Source organism: Pan troglodytes, chromosome 12 (genome assembly GCF_028858775.2).
Source record: "Pan troglodytes isolate AG18354 chromosome 12, NHGRI_mPanTro3-v2.0_pri, whole genome shotgun sequence".
NCBI lineage: Eukaryota > Metazoa > Chordata > Mammalia > Primates > Hominidae > Pan > Pan troglodytes.
Genome location: NC_072410.2, coordinates 88217528 through 88237593, shown reverse-complemented (window position 1 = coordinate 88237593; position 20066 = coordinate 88217528). Strand labels below are relative to the sequence as shown.

At 35.5% G+C, this 20066-nt stretch overlaps 1 long non-coding RNA gene across 5 annotated transcripts in view; it reads right to left on the bottom strand.

The window, feature by feature from the left end:
* Window positions 1–20066, bottom strand: part of LOC104004936 (uncharacterized) — a 171214-nt gene that overhangs the window by 38932 nt on the left and 112216 nt on the right. For 4 of the 5 annotated variants that reach the window (XR_010149155.1, XR_001715703.4, XR_010149153.1 and 1 more), the window contains 2 exons: window positions 11732–13834; window positions 6851–6983 (listed from right to left, as the gene is read on the bottom strand). This is a non-coding gene — a long non-coding RNA (uncharacterized LOC104004936). Of the gene's footprint in view, window positions 1–6850; window positions 6984–11700; window positions 13835–20066 lie in introns of all 5 variants that reach the window. The other variant, XR_010149154.1, reaches the window with a different exon arrangement.

Below are 20066 nucleotides of genomic sequence, written 5' to 3'. Positions count from 1 at the left end.
GAGAATAGAACCCATTGGAATCTTAATTACTCTAATACTTACTTATGGTATAAAGGCAGAAAAGGAAATCCTGAAAATATGTTGCAAGTAAGTGACCAGAGATGTGAGAAGAAAACATGCAAGGCAATGGAATAGGAGCAGTCTGGGAAGGAGCACATCTCAGGAAAGCAATGCATGGCCCCCTTTGTCGTATTTCTGAGCTCTGCCAAGGATGATGAGAACTGAAGAGATTGCTTGAATTTGACAAATTTGAAACTGATGACTGAGATATATCAATTAAGTGGTGGGAGTTTCCTAGACTTTTAAGAGAAAGTTACCATGGAAATGAGGGTAATACAAGTGAGTGAAGCATTTTAAGAAGATGTGGTAAATTTGAACATGTTTATCTGATGCAGAAAATAAGACAATGAAATAAAAAATATCGTAAATTAGGGATTATTTCAAAAGGAAATTTTCCTTAAGAGGCAGGAGGAGATGGGGCTGAGGACAGAGGTAGGTGTACAATTTTCAGATGTAGAGGTAGGGAAGCTCTTTTCCCCATTAAGCAGATAATATATGTATCTGTTTTAAAGAAACTGAGTCACTAAGTAGGAAATTGATAGAGCTCAAGCTGACATTTTCTGTCTTAAAAAAAATAGTCTTTATCCTAACAGAATGAGTTTAAGACTAGGATTATAGGTTTGAAATGCAACTTTGGGGTCACTATTAGTGTAAAAAGGGAATTATATGATAAAAGGCCACAATTGTCTTTCTTCACACATGATAGACATCATTATTCAATCACAGCAATTTTTCCAGCTGAGCCCAACTGTACTTTCACAACCCTCCCCCATATACAGTACATTCAGGTAGCCGCTACCAATCAACCAAAATTGTTCCAAGAGTAGAGGTCTCTATATCAGTGACAGGATTACAAATTCAATTTTAAGGTCACTGCACAGATGGTATACACTATAATTTTAGTGATTCCAGTCAGCAAAGTTATGATCTTGTGAGTTAGTTTAGCAACATTTACCAGTTCAGGCACAGTGGAAATGGAAAAGTGTTCAGGCATTTTCAGAAAACTGGGGCAGAAGGACAGAAGGGTGAGGGTATATGCAGTACTGGCAAAAGGTAAATGGAGGTGAAGGCCATGAAGTCTAGGCTGGCTAAAAAAGGAAGAGAAGTTTGAGGGACAATAAGAGACTTCAAGAAGAGAGGAAATCAAAGCAGTCTAGGGGTCATAGTCTCACAGTATGTATAATGAGAAAAACAAGGGCTCAAAAAATGAGAGATTGACCACAGTTGCTTCTCTTTGTTCAACCTAATATAAAAGCACTGGGCCAGGCGCAGTGGCTGATGTCTGTAATCCCAGCACTTTGGGAGGCTGAGGCAGGTGGATAATAAGGTCAAGAGATCGAGAACATCCTGGCCAACATGGTGAAACCCCATCTCTACTAAAAATACAAAAATTAGCTGGGTGTGGTGGTGGGCACCTGTAGTCCCAGCTACTTGGGAGGCTGTGGCAGGAGAATCACTTGAACCCAGGAGGCGGAGGTTGCAGTGAGCCGAGACTGTGCCACTGCACTTCAGCCTGGTGACAGAGCAAGACTCCAACTCCAAAAAAAAAAAAAAAAAAAAAAAAAAAAAAAAAAAAAAAAAATTTGGGTCTTTACTTCTTCAGGTATTCATTTTCTTATGAGGGATCTTGTGTCACATAAAATTTACATTAAATCATTATGCTTTACTCCTATTAATTTATTTTATGTCAAATTCTCAGGCCCAACCTGGGAGCCCTAAGAGGGTAAAGGTAGTTTTACCTCCTCTGAAATAACAAACATATGACAGTGGACAGTGGAAATGGCTGGATAATCCTGGTGGGTGAAATCATAGAAGGTGCAGATGCCAAGGAACAGTTTGTTAGATGTTCCCAGAATGAATGCTGGATTTGCAGTGTGAACCAAGATGATGACATACTATAGTTCTTGATGAATATGGGCAAAGTGTCAGAAAAATAGTAGGAAATTACATGGGCTAGGATAAAGGAGGGGATTAATTTTTTGTTTTTTGGAGAGATGGGGGTCTCACTATATTGCACAGTCTGGTCTTGAAGTCCTGGCCTCAAGTGATATTCCTGCCTTGGGCTCCTAAAAATTTTTGGGACCACAGACATGAGCCACTATGTCCAGCAGGGATTTTAACCAAAGATTTAAATGAAGTAGCCTAGAAATGACAGTGGCATCTAGAAGAATAATTGCTTCCCTTCTTATCTATTGATCTAGACTAAGAAATTAATCCTATATCACTGCAAGGAGCATGTACAACAATATGGAGAACACACATTCACACACACACACGGGTGCATACATGAGCAAGTGTGCATGCACATATGTACACATAAACAGTGTGAATAATATAAAAGATTTCCCAAACAATATTTACTATTAAAAATTGTGATATACTGTGATAATGTATGTTTTACTCTATCCTATTTTATTGTGTTCTATTGCATTACATAAATGCTGGTAGAAACACGACCCTTATAGTATTTTTTATTTTTGTGCATATATTTATGGGGTACATGAGATGTTTTGATACAAGGATGCAATGTGTAATAATCACATCATGGAGAATGGGGTAGCTGTCCCCACAAGCATTTATCCTTTGTGTTACAAACAATCCAATTATACTCTACTCTTTTAGTTGTTTTACAATGCACAACTAAATTATTATTGACTATGGTCACCCTATTGTGCTATGAAATATTAGGTCTTATACATCTTTTTATTTATTCTTTTGTACCCATTAACCATCCCCACTTCTCCCCCAACCCCATTATCCTTCCCAGCCTCTGGTAATCATCCTTCTACTATCTATTTCCATGAGTTCAATTGTTTTGATTTTTAGACCCACAAATAAGTAAGGACATGCTATGTTTGTTTTTCTGTCCCTGGCTTATTTCACTTCAAATCACAGTCTCCAGTTCTATCCATTTAGGTATTTAATTTTATTTGTGGCTATTGTAAATGAGATTACATTTTCATTTCTTTTTCAGATTGTTCATTGTTGGCATATAGAACTACTACTCATTTTTGTGTGTGGATTTCGTATCCTGTGACTTTACAGAATTGGTTTATCAGTTATAATAGTTTTTTTTTTTGTAGAGTGTTTAGACTTTTTCAAATATGTCATGTCATCTGCAAACAAGAATAATTTGACTTCTTCCTTTCCAGTTTGGATATTATTTACTTCTTTCTCTTGTCTGATTGCTATAGCTAGGACTTTCAGTACTATGTTGAATAATGGGTGAAAGTGGGCATCATTGTCATGCTCCAGATTTTAGAGGAAAGCCTTTCAATTTTCCCGCATTTGGTATGATACTGGGTATGAGTCTGCCATATATGGTTTTTATTATGTTGAGGTATGTTCCTTCTACATCGTTTTTTTGAGAATTTTTTTATTATAAATGAATGTTGAATTTTATCAAATGCTTTTTCAGCATTAATTGAAATGATCATATGGTTTTTGTCTATCATTCTGTTGATCTGATGTATCTTATTTATTAATATGTTTATGTTGAACCATCCTTGCATCTCAGGGACAAATCCTGCTTGGTCATGATAAATGATCTTTCTAATTTAGTATTGAATTCAGTTTGCTAGTGTTTTGTTGAGGATTTTTGCATCAATATTCGTTAAATGTATTGACCTGTAGCTTTCTTTTTTTGATGTGTCTTTGTCTGGGTTTTGTATCAGAGTAATACTGGTCTTGTAAAATGAATTTGGAAGTATTCCCTCTTCTATTCTTTGGAATAGTTTAAATAGGATTGGTAGTAGTTTTTCTTTAAATGTTTGGTGGAATTCAATAGGGTCCCAAAGCCATTGGGTCCCAGGCTTTTCTTTGCTGGGAGACTTTTTATTATAGCTTAGATCTTGTTACTTGTTATTGATCTGTTTAGGTTTTGGAGTTGTTCATGGTTCAATCTTGGTAGGTTGTATTCATGTAGGATTTTTTTTCATTTCTTTTAGATTTTCTAATTTTTTGGAATGTAGTTGCTCAGAGTAACCACTAATAATCCTTTGCATTTCTGTGCTATCAGTTGTAATATATCCTTTTTTTTTTCTTTCTGATTTATTTATTTGGGTCTGGTCCCTTTTTTTTTGTGGTCTAACTTAAGGGTTGTCAATTTTGTTTATCTTTTCAAAAAACCAACTTTTTGTTCTTTTGTATTGTTTTTTCATTTCAATTTTATTTATTTCTGCTATCATCTTTATTATTTCTTTTCATATGGCAATTTGGGATTTGGTTTGCTGTTGCTCTTCTAGTTCTTTAAAATGCATCATTGGATTGTTTAATTGAGTTTCTCCTCTTTTCCGATGTGGGCATGTATTAGTCTGTTCTCATGCTACTAATAAAGACATACCCAAGGTTTAATTGACTCACGATTCCAACTGGCTGGGGAGGCCTCACAATCATGGTGGAAGGCAAATGAGGAGCAAAGTTATGTCTTATATGGCAGCAGACATGAGTGCATGTGCAGGGGAAATCATCAGATATCATGAGACTTATTCACTATCACAAGAACAGCATGGGAAAGACCCATCCCCATGATTCGATTACCTCTCACTGGGTCCCTCCTGTGACACACAGGAATTACAGGATCTATAATTCAAGATGAGATTTGGGTGGGGACACAGCCAAACCATGTAGGGCATTTATAGCTATGTACTTCCCTCTTAGTGCTGCTTTTCCTATATCCCATAGGCTTTGATGGGTTGCATAAACAAACAGATAAGCAAGAAGAAAAGTGATAAAAACTGTATGCTTTAATTTCATCCCCTCACTTTTTTACTTTGTTTGTTTCTATTTATATCTTTTTGTATTGACTATGCCTTGAAAAGCCGATGTAGTTATTATTTTTGATTGGCTCATCATTTAGTCTTTCTACTTAGAATAAGAGTAATTTACACACCATAGTTACGGGGTTATCATATTCTGTGTTCTTCTGCATTCTTACTATTACTGGTGAGTCTTGTTCCTTCAGGTGATTACTTATTGGTCATTGGTAACATCCTTTTCTTTCTGATTGAAGCACAGCCTTTGGAATTTCTTGCAGGACAGGCATGATGTTGATGAAATCCCTCAGTTTTTGTTTGTCTGCAAAAATCTTTATTTCTCTGTCATGTTTGAAGGATACTTTTGCCAGATATACTATTCTAGGGTAACTTTTTTTTCCTTTATTTCTTGAAATATATGTGGTTCCACTCTCTTCTGGCTGGTAAGGTTTCCACTGAAAAGTCTGCTGCAAGAGGTGTTGGAACTCCATTATATGTTATTTGTTTCTTTTCTCTTGCTGCTGTTAGGATCCTTTGTTTACCTTTGATAATTGGAAGTTTGATTATTAAATTCCTCCAGGTAGTCTTTTTTGGGTTAAATCTGCTTGATATTCTACAACTTTCTTGTACTTGAATATTGGTATCTTTCTCCAGGATTAGGAAGTTATCTATTATCACTTTGAATAAACTTTCTACTTGTATACTTCTCTCACTGCCACCTCTTTAAGGCCAATAAGTTTTATATTTTCTAGATTTTGTAGGCATACTTTTTTCTTTAAGTCTTTTTTTTTTTTTTTTTTTTTGAGATGGAGTGTCGCTCTGTTGCCCAGGCTGGAGTGCAGTGGTGTGATCTCAGCTCACTGCAAGCTCCACCTTCTGGGTTCACGCCATTCTCTTGCCTCAGCCTCCCGAGCAGCTGGAACTACAGCACCCACCACCACTCCTGGCTAATTTTTTGTATTTTTAGTAGAGACAGGGTTTCACTGTGTTAGCCAGGATGGTCTCGATCTCCTGACCTTGTGATCCACCCACCTCGGCCTCCCAAAGTGCTGGGATTACAGGCGTGAGCCACGGCACCCGGCCTTTTCTTTAATTCTTTTTGGTTTTGTTTCCTCTTACTGTGTGTTTTCAAATAGGTTGCCTTCAAGCTCACTAGTTCTGTCTTTTGCTTCATCAATTATGCTATTAAAAGACTGATGCATTCTTTAGTATGTCAATTACATTTTTAGCTCCAAAATTTCTGCTTGATTTTTTAAAAATTATCTCTATCTTTAATTATCTTGATCTCATTGTTAAATTTATTGGATAGAATTCTTAATTCATTCTCTATGTTATCTTGAATTTCTTTGAGCTTCCTTAACACAGCTATTGTGAATTCCGATTCACAACACAAAAACAGATATGTGTCTGAAAGGTCACATATCTGTTTTTCCCCAGAATGGGTCACTGGTGCCTTATTTAGTTTATTTGGTGAGGTCATGTTTTCCTGGATTTTCTTTATACTTGTAGATGTTTATCTGTGTCTGGGCATTGAAGAGTTAGGGATTTATTTTAGTCTTTGCAGTCTGGGCTTATTTGTACCTGTCTTTCTGGGAAGGCTTTTCAGATATTCTAAAGGACTTGTGTGTTGTGATCTAAGCTGTAACTGCATTAGGGTGGCAGCCCAATCCCAGTAGCACTGTGGTTCCTGCAGATTCATAGAGGTACTGCGTTGATAATCTTGGTGAAGATCCAGGAGAATTCTCTGGATTACCAGCAGAGACTCTTGTTCTCTTCTGTACTTTCTTTCAAACAACTGGAGTCTCTTTTTCTGTTCTGAGACATCTGAAGCTTGGGATGTAGTGACATAAGCACCCCTGGCAATCTATTGGATAGTGCAGTGTACTACTTTGCCGTAAAAGTAAGACAGGCCATTTCCCAAAACTGTGTTACCATATTGGTGTGTATGTGTGTGTTTGTGTGCTGACAAAAGTGCTGTCACCATTGAATACTGTCAAACTGTCAGCTGTTAGAAAGATCCATAGAAAAACACTCACTCTTTGGTGTTCCTTTTTTCTCACAGAATGATACAAGGTGAGGGTCAGGTGGCATACAGATCAGGTGGAGGGAATCATCTCACTGCAGAGGAATCCTGGACAAAATATTCTGCCATTTTATGGCTCCATGGAGCTGGGGGAAAGATAGACGGAAGGGTTAGGAGTAGAAAAGTAACGAGTCAAAGTGGGAAAAAGTGCCCCAGCCACGGGCTCCCAATAATGACATCTTGGTGGAGGCAACCCTCCTAGCTTAAATCAGAAACAATTAGATACCCTGAACAGACCAATTACCAGTAGCAAGATTGAAACAGTAATTTAAAAATTACCAACAACAGCAAAAAAAGCCCAGGACCAGATGGATTCACAGCAGAATTCTACCAGATGTTTAAAGAATTGGTATCAATCCTTTTGACCCTATTCCGCAAGATGGAGAAAGAAGGAACCCTCCCTGAATCATTCAATGAAGCCAGCATCACCCTAATACCAAAACCAAGAAAGGACACAACCCAAAAAGGACTTGGGATTTTTATTGCTATTGTTATGGATAGCCATTGGAAGATCCTTAAGGTGAGGATCGACAAAAATCACTTACTTTTTAACAGACGGTCCCCTTAGCTTCTGTAGGAGAAAGGAACCTAAGAGAATGTCTAGGTGATCTCTTAACAAGTTACTGTACTATTCTAGGTAAGATATACAAAGACCAATGTGTTAGCAGTGGAGATGAAGAGAAATAAACACATTTAAGCTATGCTTTGAAGGCATAATTTATAAACATATTGAGATATTCTATGTGACATGTGAAGAAACATCAGAAAGACTCAAGCTTTTGCCTTAAACTGCTAGACGCATGGTCAAGTATGTATACCAGACTGTAGCAGGTTTGTGTGTGCATGTGTGTGTTTCTGTGTAGTGGGGAAAATGACTGGTTCTTTCGTGAGCTTTGTTAAGACTCATGATAACATTGAGATGCCTGTTATATATCAAAGTGGAAAGGGAAAATTGACTATCACATCTATGTCTTTGGTGTTCAAAGAAGCACTTTGGGATAGAGATATAAATTTGTGAGTTTTTAACAGATGAAAATTAAGGCAAAATTAAACCATAATCAACCCAAGGGAGTAAAACTTAGGCTGCATTAAGAATGTCTGCATTATTAAGTGATAGTAGATAACAATATGAAAACAATATTGTGGGCCAATAATTGATAGTATTCCACATTATTTATCATATATAAAAACAAAAGTAAGCAATTCCAGATATATACATACTCCAAAAGTATACCTACCACCCCTACTTTTAAAAGAAAGCACTTAAAATCATGCTTACAAGCTGTTGAGAATAAATCGAAATTTAGTATTCAGTAATAACTAACTTGTGGGTTTATATTCCTTTACCAGAAATGTGTTATAAAAAATCTGAAATATGGATGCAAATTTATGCACAAAGATGTTCATTGTAAAATTTTTGTAAATAATGAAAATTACAATAAATGTTAGGAAAATGTCCATATGGTGGAATACTAGGAAACTATTGAAAAGGATGTTTATGAATAATTTAAATTACACAGGAAAATAATTATGAAACACAGTTAAATAAAAAAGCAGGATATCAAATTATAGGTGCAATATCATTTCTACCAATACATGCAGAAAAAACATACTGGAAGAAAAAAAAAGGAATGTTATTGGTGTTTGCCTCTGGGAGGTAGAATTACTGTTTTTCAGTTTCATTGTTAGTTTTTTGCTCTGTAAGATTTCTGTATCAGTATTACTTCTATGAATAGAAAGCTATGTTAGAAAGTTTTAAAACTTGAAAAGGCAGTGAAGAGTTTATAGAAACACGTAATAATATGATAGAAGGCTAAGTATAAATACAGAATATAATACATATTCCCGCCAAAATGTACAAAAATAAGTGAATACATGTGCATGAACAAGCTTAAAGAGACGCTTACCAAAAAAAAATAAAATGATGTAATCTGCATTAATAGGAGTTAGAGAATATTGTGAATTTCATGTTACTTGTGAATAGGAAAACAAACACTGAACTTCAACAGTTCCTATTGAAATCCCCTTTAGTATTGCCATCTTATGAATGCAGAAATTAGTGGAAAGAAGGGAAATTCTAAATAGATCATAGGCAGTGAAGAGAAAAGAGGAAAGAAGAACATAGTCCAAAGAAAAAAAAAATCAATCTGAGAAAGAGAAGTTCAAGACTAAGTGCCAAAATGCTGAATAATGATCAGGGACTTAGCACTTCATAGCATTAGCTAGAGCAGGAGGTCTAAATTAGAGGGGTACTAGAGGTAGTAGCCCCAGAATCACCACTACTAGTTGAGGAGAGAGAGAGCAGTGCCCTTTAGAGATATGATAATGATGGAAAAGAGAGAGTGAGAAGAGAAAACTAAGGGTCCTAAAGAAACACTCACAAGATAAGCCAATTTACCCTTCTCCCCCATCACCAATGCCAACTATTAATGAAACTACATGTCATTTATATTGGCAGCAGAGAGCATTCTTGAGAAAGAAGCCTTGTCCACAAAATGCCTAGATATAGAAAAATCAGAGCAATATCATACCAAACTATAGAAAAAAGAAAAAAATGAAAGCATTTCAGTTGTTAAAAATTTTCCTTAATATCCAGTATAAAAGAGAACAAAACAATCATAAAACAATATCAAATTAGTCCTACACAAACACTCATATGTATTTGTAAAAAGTACTGAAATTCAAAAATTAACACAAATAAATAAATAGTAAATACAAGAGTTGAATTTCAGTGAGAGTTGACAGAGCTCAGGAAAGAAACTTTAAATAAAAAAGTAAAGAAATAAAATAACAGAAAAACAGAATTGAAGGATATAATTCAAGATGCCCAAGGGAGAGTAAAATTGAATGAAATTTTAATAAGAGGCATTGAAAGGAAGAAAGAAACCGTGAATATTCCAGCAATTTCATTACTCGGTATATACTCAAAGGAGTATAAATCATTCTGTTATAAAGACACATGCACATGTGTGTTCATTGCAGCATTATTCACGATAGCAAAGGCATGGAATCAAACTAAATGCCCATCAGTGATAGACTGGATAAAGAAAATGTGGTAAATATACACCATGGAATACTATGCAGCCACAAAAAAATGAGATCATATCCTTTGCAGAGGCATGGATGGAGCTGGAGGCCATTACCCTCAGCAAACTAACACAGAAACAGGAAGCCAAATACTGTGTGTTTTCATTTCTAAGTGGGAGCTAAATGATAAGAACACATGGACACATAGAGGAACACACATGCACTGAGGACTTTTGGGGAGTGGAGGTTGTGAGGAGGGAGAAGATCGGGAAAAATAACTAACGGGTACTAAGCTTAATACCTGGATGATGAAATAATCTAACAACAAACTCCCATGACACAAGTTTACCTATGTAGCAAACCTGCACTTGTACTTCTGAAGTTGAGTTTAAATAAAGTAACCATGAATATAAACATGACCAAAAAAAAAAAAAAAGTGGAAAAGTAATAATGGCTGGAGAAAAAGTGGTTGAAATGAAGGACATGCAAAGGAGTTCTACATATATGCAACTGGGATCTCTTAAGAAGAATAATAGGCCGGGCACGGTGGCTCATGCCTGTAATCCCAGCACTTTGGGAGGCCGAGGTGGGTGGATCAGGATTTCAGGAGATTGAGACCATCCTGGCTAACACGGTGAAACCCCGTCTCTACTAAAAATACAAAAAATTAGCCGGCTGTGGTGGTGGGCGCCTGTAGTCCCAGCTACTCAGGAGGCTGAGGCAGGAGAATGTCGTGAACCCAGGAGGCAGAACTTGCAGTGAGTCGAGATTGTGCCACTGCACTCCAGCCTGGGTGACAGAATGAGACTCCGTCTCAAAAATAATAATAATAATGCAATGGAATGAAACTAATATTTATTTTTAAAATCCAGAAGTAATTTTCTAGTAAAAATAAAATCCTTACGTCAATATATTGAAAGAACCTATTATACACCTGAAAAACTGAGCCAGGGCAATCACCCTGAAACATACCATGGTAAAATTTTAGACTTTAAGGTCAAATGAAAAATTCTCAGGGCTTACAGTCAAAATGACCAAGTTATTTATAAGAGTAAGAAAGTAATACAGGCACCAGATATCTCAACAGCACATCAGCCATAGAAAGGCAAGAGGAGAGAAAGATTTTCAAGAAACTCAGAAAAAATAAACAACAAACTCCGATGGCACATGCTACACATGTAACAAACTTGCACATCCTGCACATGTACCCCAAACTTAAAGTTAAAAAAAGAGAATCATTCATTAAATTTAGCATCTCAGGAGATAATCAGATTTGATCAGGACAGGATATTTACGTGGTATATAAATTATATGTTGATTCTAAAAGTAAAATCACTTTAATATGTACAAACTATATCATGCAGAATCTGGATAATCCCCTAACCATGTAATTAAAATCAACATTACCAGTAAAGTAAAAATGAAGTAAATTGTGTGCCACAGAATGTAATACTTTAAGGATATGGTATGTCTTATGTCATATTCCAGGCAAAAATACATAACCTGATTGTAATTTTGTAAATTACAAAGTAATTTACAAGTAAATTAAAAGAAGTGCAAGGTAAAAGCGATCTGTGATGTTGAAGTGAGTAAATTCTCACTCTTTTAATATATGCTCTAAGAATTTGTAGGAGTTCTGGTTTACTTTAGTTTCTTGGTAACTTCCTGCTTAGTAAACTGAGGCATGTGTGGAATAGAAACAGTTTCCTGCTCCCATATTACCCAAACCTGTAATGTAAAAATAGTTTTGAAACTTCACTCAATTGGAATGTTTACACTCATCAGCAAAAGGGGAGACTTTGGTTACCACGCTGTGCCTGTTGGAAATCAGTCTGAACAGTGTGATCCCACGACGTCCTGAGAAGCATCTCTCTACTACAAAACAGGCAATCTAAAACAGAAAACACACCAATCTGCTATAAATCTACAGATATGAATACTTCATACGTAGTTTGAAATCTCTGCCTTCAATAAGGATAAAAAGATATATATGTATATATATATACACACACACACACATACACACATACACACAAACATAAAATGACTCCATAATTTTAAACATTCTAGCAATGTAACATTTGAAACCCAATTTGTGCATTAATTTTTGTTTTTCATCATTAGGCATTTATTGAGCCTTTATTGTATGTGTTAGGTGCACTGATAGTTTCTGAATATTCTAGCCTTGAATAATTTCTCTTCATTTCTAATCTAGTTCGATGCCACAGGTGTAGCGACTCAAGCAGTTCTTCACCAATAGGACTACTTAAATGTATCTTCCATACAGTGTGTCAAACATGTGACCTTCAAATATATTTTTATTAAATACAAATCTGACCATGCTATACCCTGTTTTAAATTTTTAATACTTCCTTTGATCTGAAGAATAAAGCCAGCTATCTCAGCATAATTCACATTTCTCTCTTCAAAACTTCTTTCAGTTGATGTAGTGCTTTCTGCTTTTGGAGCAAATCATATCCTTATATACTTTTTCTTAAGCCATTCCTCTTTCTTGGGGTTATTTTCTTTGTGCTTCTGAGGAACATCAAAATGTTCCTTTCTTCACCCAATGATATTAAGAACTCCTAGATCTGGGCTTTCTTGGCTATTATGACTGCCCACATTTGTACTTGAGTTTATTTCTATGTGTCCTGTTTTCTCCTAGCTGTAGGTATAGTACAGGCACCACCTCTTTCTTATCCCAGTGCTCTTTTGGAATGTTTGGATCCTACTATAGTTTTAATAAATATTGGCCAAATGGAAAAATTATGTTTACTATAACTATATAACTAAGTCAACTAGTAAAGAAAATAAAGTGTTAGGAGAAGGGTATATAAAAGAAAAATCCCCCAAAGACTTCAGAAGCAAGAGCACATATTGCACAAATATTCTGAATCCATGTACTGCCCACTGAAATGTTTCAAATTGTACCTAATGATACTCCATTAACAACACCCAAGATGATTTTGAAAACATTAAAGATGTTGGACAGAATTAGACATCTGGCTTGAAATAATTCCAGTGAGACATGGACAAGCAATCACTTTGAAGTAAAAATGTTTATGCAGCACAGCAGAGTTATCAAATACCCTACCTACTGCCAAAGAACAGCTACAGCCAAATATTAAGTAACGTAAAAGAAAAAAGGAGCCACAATTCTCTCAATAGGATATAAAGAATAGGCTGTGGTTCAGACGTGTACTTGGGCACAAACAAAGCATACATTCAATCATATTATCTTTCACACAAAACAGGTAAAGAAAATGGGCATAACATATAATTTTGCATCTCAAAAATTTAACTCATAATAATGCTTTCTTATTCTTGAATAATTATTTGATTTCAATCAAGGGCAATATAAAAAGTAAGAATTTAAAGTGTGTAACATTTTTATTTACATTATTTTCATATTTTTTCTTGTAAGTAGGTCTACATAAATACTTCAAGTGAGTCAATTATTAAAAGTACTTAAGACTATGAGCATCCTAAGGATTACATTTCATGGCATAGCTTCCCTTATATGCATACATAATGACACCTACTTTTAGCAAAGAGGCTTTTGAGAGGTAAGGAGTGGATAATGTACAGAATTTGTAAACATTACCGGTGTATCTTTATCCTCTCTTAGCCTCCTGCCTCTACACTATGAAATTTAACTCATGATTCCTTTCAAACTGTTATAAACCATCTAAATTTCTCTTACTACATTTTAATCCCATTTTCTTCTCTATCTGATGGAGAGATGGAGATTACTATTTACAACATTGGCAATAATTATGAAATTATCTTCCCTTTTAATTTCCTAGAAAAAATATGTATAGTCTGTCTTCCTTCTCGAGATTCTTTAGCCATCATTGCTTCCAGTCCCTTTCCAATTCTTCCCAGCAGTCATTTCTCAAAGTATGTGTTCCTGAAAAAAAAAAAAAGGTGGGGGGTGGACTTAGACCTGTAAGTCTTCACTAATTAATATGGTGAGAGTCTATTTCACAAGTCTTGTTCATTGAACTTACTGCATAAAGCCTCATGATTTTATTGAGCAAAGAAGACTTTTGCTCCAGTTTCTGGAGAGAACCCCACTGGAAGATTCTTTTGTATTTCAGTCTCACTCCATGGAATACTGAATGTTGTCTGACTGATACAGTTCCAGAAAAGTTCTGTGCTTGCATTTGGCCGGACTCTTGATCTAACTCTTTTGGTCCTGCTTGCTTTCAAGAGAAGCACTTTTCCTGCTCTTCTGCTGCTCCTCTGTGGTAAGTCCATCTGTCTCAGGGCATAGAATCTGTCTTTTTGAGGATCTTCTCTTTCTCTTACTCTTTCTCCCCCAAACTTGACTAGATATGAAACAGACTGTGCTACCCTCTCTACTTGGCTATGTAAGTGCACCCAGCATTTGTTGTGTCATCCCAGTTTGTCTTCCAGGAAGGCCCTAAGATTTAGTTGGTTAAAAATCGATGTTGAACCCTTCAACTCAAGTATCAAAAGCCCTGTATTTTGTGGTTAACAAAGATGATACTTAGCTAATATTTTTCATCTGTTCCCAGTTGGTCCAGTATAAAGAAGGGAGTAAAGATAATGAGCTAAATTCACCACTTTCTTCAAAAGTCAGGAATTTCTTCCTAATGCCAGTTGAGAATTTGAAGAACTCATCATGTAAAAATATATTTTCATAATATTTAGAAAAGCTTCAATGGTAATATTACCATTTATACCAAAATTCCATTGCATCAACAGATTTTTTTAAATGTTGTCTTTGTAGATCAAATCTAACATTTTAGGTGTCAAAAGTATTTCTCATCAATTAAAGAACATTTTTACAGATAAATACATGACTACTGACAGATTCAGCATTTATTATCAGTGACTGCAAGGTAGATAGTGAAGCAGGAGAACACATGTGTCCCAAATGTTCTGCTGGGCCACATTGAAGAATAGAATCCAATCAGGAAAAGATGATTCCACCATCTTTGCAACAGAATTTTACCTACGTGGATCAATCTTTCTGGCTTGAAAAGAGTTTCTGGACTTTGATTAATCATACGAACAGTAACCCAACCACTTCTTTGAGTTATAATCCAAGTTCTTCAGGGAATAATAATAATAGTGATAACAATATTAAGCTTAACAACAATATTTAACATTTATTGGGCAATTACCTTATGTTGATATTCTTTTAAAGGTTTTACATATATTATCTCACAACTGCTTCATGAAGTGGAAAATATCTATATTTTACACATGAGGAAACAGTATAGGATGATTACTTTTCCAAGAGCTACATAAAGAAGAAATAGGATATGATTCAAAGCATAATACCCAGGGCTTGAACTCTTAGGCACCATTTTCTGTTGCTGCTGGGAAGGAAGAGCTGGAGAGTATAGGACGAAGAAAATCATCAGCTGTTTATAGGACATGGAAAATTTGACTCAATTTACTAAATGGTGAATTTGAACCAGAGTTTAGATAAATCTAATGAGGTCAAAGTGCAACCAGAAAAATGTTAACATAATCTAGAAAGGCACTGGGAAGGTAGGATTTTTAGACAAATTCAGAGCCACTTGTGAAATACTGAGGTGTCAAAGGTCAGAAATCCAGGAAATCTTGACAGTCTGAAAGGATGTGGCAGATAGCAAAGGCTATAACTGACATCTGTTCACTGTCCAAGATGGTTAGGTAAACTGAAGGCATTCAGTCATTCAGAAGCTGAAAAGGTAGAAAATGTTGACACCAGCCATTATGGGAGCCTAATTCTTGATGAGGTAGTATTCATCCTTTATACTTATGCACATTTAGAAAGACATCTTGAGAATCTTGGAGCAATTTCTACTTATCCTCTTACAGAGAGAGCGTCTGATGCACATAGATGTGCACTCAGTCTGCCTACGTTATTTACTCTAAAATGATACCGTCCTTGCTATTGAAGTATTTATTCACCCTTTTGTGAGATAATCATATACTTAGAATAAAAGGAATGTAATGCTGACAGCTGAAATGTATTGCATGCTCAATATGTGTTAGGCATTATATTAAGCACACTCTGATGGTAAGTTATACATGTGAGAAGTACGCAGTAAGTATTTGGTGATAGTGCAGAAAAGATAGTGAGCACAGAACTTGGGCAGTAATGGCAGGATTGATGAGAACAATGCATGCTGGAAGATAATTCTCCATGGGCTTCATTCATTTCTCATATTCTATGAGCAGAAACACTGTTTATACAAACAAGTTTTGTTTAGGACTTTACAAGGATGTTTACATATTCAACAGTCATGGACGATGGAAATAATGTATCCTTCCCTGCAGAACAAGTCTGTCCAATATGATAAGGATAGTGCTTCTCTCTAAGGTAATTAAGGTAATGTTTGGGCAGGCTTGCTTGCATCCATTATAAAAGATACAAGTCTCCTAAAATGGCATTCTTTGGCTGTGACACAAACCCTCTGCATATATAATATCCAACGGGATTGCTTCTTGCTGCTTCCATAGGACTTTGGGACAAGGAGAAGCAGTACACACCTGAAGCTCATAATGTTTGCATACAATCAGTAAGAAAGTCTTGTCTCTGATACAAGAGTCTTGTGTCTTCTGCCAACATCCATAAAACTGTCATATGCTAACTTGGCTTTCAAGTAGGGAAAATTCTCAGATACTTTATAGTTCTTGACAATGGGTAAAGAAGGGATAAAACAGAAAATCAGAAATATGTGGGAAGGCATCTCAAACTAAAACAAAAATATATGAATTGATTAAGGAACAAAGAACAGACCAGTTTGATTAGACTTAAATATTTGAGAATGAAACTAATGGAAACAAAGGATGGAAAGAAAAGTTGGACTTATATTAGATGTTACAGGACTTGGAGGGATAAGTAGTTTGGAATTTAATCTAGGAGAATCTGAAGAGCCATTGTTAAAGATTGAATGTTTATGTTTCCCCAAATTCATATGTTCGAATCCTAACCTCCAATGTGATAGTTTAGGAAGTGGGGCGTTTGGGATGTAATTAGGTCATGAGAGTAGAACCCTCACGGATGGGTGTAGTGCCCTCACATAAAAGACTTCAAAGAGCTCTCCTGCTCTGCTCTCTGCAATGTGAGGACAAAACTCATCAACCCTGAAGGGGTCCTCACCAAAACGGGACTATGCTGGCACTCTGATCATGGGCACCCAGACCCCAGAACTGTGAACAATAAATCTCACAGTTTGCTGTTTACAATCCACCCAGTCTATGGCAATTTGTTATAGCATCTTGATCTAAGATAGCCATCAAAAGTTTCAGAGCAAAGGGATTCTCTCTTTTTCTGTCTGTGATCTCTCTTCAAAGGCCATATCCAGTACCTTGATTTTACCTATCTGCTTTAGGCAGATCCTTCTCACAATACGCAGCATCTATCTGTATTATATACACAGCAATAATCACATATTTTCAAACTTTTATAGACAAATTATTATTCACACATAATTAAAATTTTATATGATTGTAATGCCTAAATAGTGACTTCCACCATTAATTTACTACCAATATTCAGGTGAGAGAAACATGTCATTACCTTTTGGAAATAAATACAACAGAGATTTCTACATTAATTTTGGCTGTAATAAAGTGTAATTTATTACTAAGTTGGATTTACAAAGGAACAAAATTATTTTTGTTATTCCTATGAGAAAGCTGTTTATATGATATATTGGAAATGTGTTCAATTGTTCCTGCTCTTATACATTCCCAAAATAGGTAAATACGGACCCTAGGACTTAAGTGTGAATAAAGTTCGATGTTGGGACATGCTTGCATGTATTTATCATTTTGGATTTTGGTGTATCACATAAATTATCTTTTGAAATGCCTTTCATTTCAAAATGGTTCTCACAAGCCTATAGTTAACCAGGTTCATCTATTCACTATAGAAAGAAAAAAAAAACTTGACCTCATCAACTGTGAAGAACATTTCATACTTTATAGTATTATATTTAGAAGGTGATTAACCACAGGTGTTAAGAAAGAATAATTTTTGTTAAAACACTAGCAATCAGTATATCCTTAGTACAGTACTTGTAATCACATTTTAAGCCATGAAAGTTCTTCGACTGCTCTAGGAAGAGCCATAATTTCCAAGTAGAAAAAATAAATTCTCTTCACTAAACATTTGATTAAGGGAATGAGCTCTGGAGGACCCTTTGAACATTTCTCCGTTCAGAAATCAAAAGGCATTTTAAGAATGATATTTATATTTGACCAAGGAGTTGGATAAAGAGAATTACTTTTTGACTCCATCACAAAGTAAGGCACTTTGAAGCTTCTTTCTAAAAAAAAGGAATGTTATTTCTGCTCAAAAGTGAAGGTATAATAAATCATCGTGACTCTCAACTCACATGTAAACATTAAAGCTAATTTGTCTCAATGATTGGCTCATTTATTTTTTTCAAGGATACAGAGGGAGGAGGATCCTTTGTTTCTATCACTTACAATATGTAATAAGCTATTTATATCACTAAAGCATTATATATACGTATGAAGTCCTGATACTCTAGCGTTGAGATGACAAATAAATGACAGTGTGCTACTTGCTCTGACTTTCCATACTTATGGTAGATATTATTCATTGTAGTCTTTCCCACCAAGTTCAGAAATAGCCTCAGATTTCTTCACGAGACAGTTCTTTGGCCAAACACTGCCAAACAATGAAAGTTAGCTCAGGAATCAAATGTGCATTATTGCTCTAATAATATAATACATGTGCTTTCTAAGCCACATGTTAATTCTGGCTGAGGGTGAAATCCCTGGCCAAGTAATAACTCATGTTTAGTTGAATCCATTGTATGCTTGGCTCATATATTTGTTCATTTAATATTGGCTGTAAAATGGTGATTACAATTTTACTGGTTGAAAATCCACTGAATTTTATATATCTGGAGCTAAAAGACCCCCAAGACATTATCTATTTATGCTGCCTTCTATTATGCATGAGAAAGTTTGAAGGCATACAGTGAGACATTTACCAAAATTCTACAACCAGCACATGGCATAGCCAAATTCTAGAACCTAGGACATGTGAAGAATTTATTTCATTAAAATCTAGTTCAGGCCACACTTTTGTACTTTAACAAAATGCAGAGAGGAAATCTCAATAGCTTATTGGCAATGAGATTTAATAAACAAGAATTTGAATACTTAGGCTGGTTGATAATAATTACAAAGATTCTTAAATACAGTTACTTAAGTTGTAGCTATGGCAGTTTCTCATGTGCATAATGAGAGTAATATAAATATCTAATAGGATTATTGTGAGGGTTAAATGACTTAATATATATAAAGCATTTAATTATAACACATGAGAAACTCTTAAAATATATTTTCTATTATATTATTTTTATTTAAAATTCTATTCTTAAAAATGCTATCATAGGCTGGGTGCAGTGGCTCACACCTGTAATCCCAGCACTTGGGAGGCTGAGGCGGGCAGATCACTTGAGGTCAGAAGTTCGAGACCAGCCTGGCCAATATGGTGAAATCCTGTCTATACTAAAAATACAAAAATTAGCCTGGCGTGGTGGCACACATCTGTAATCCCAGATACTCAGGAGGCTGAGGCAGAAGAATTTCTTGAACCCAAGAGGCAGAGGTTGCAGAGAGCCGAGATCATGCCAGTGCACTCCAGCCTGGGTGACTGACAGAGTAAGACTCTGTCTCAAAAACAAAACAAAACAAAACAAAAGCCACCATTACCAGCCGTATAAATAAATTCTCACAATCCTTAAGGAACTTGTCATCCACATTTTATAAAATCTTTACATTTTATAAAATCTTTCAGCACACAGAATGTACTAGCACGTTTAACAAGCCATTTAACAAACTTCAAATAAATTTTAAATCAAAATTGAATATGAACACATGGATGGGTGAAGGTGTACACATACATATTCATGCACACACATATACCCAAGACACTTTTGCCTGTAAACCTAGACTTAAAGTAAATAGAATGCATCAATGTTTTCAGAAGAGTGAATAAGATCAATCTTAGGGATATAAATTTAGGCAAAAATTAGAAAATCTCCTAATCTATGATACTGTGATAATAAATTAAGGTGAAAAAATTATATGGCCATCTCCTTAGGTAGATAAATAATTTAATATCTATTCTTAAT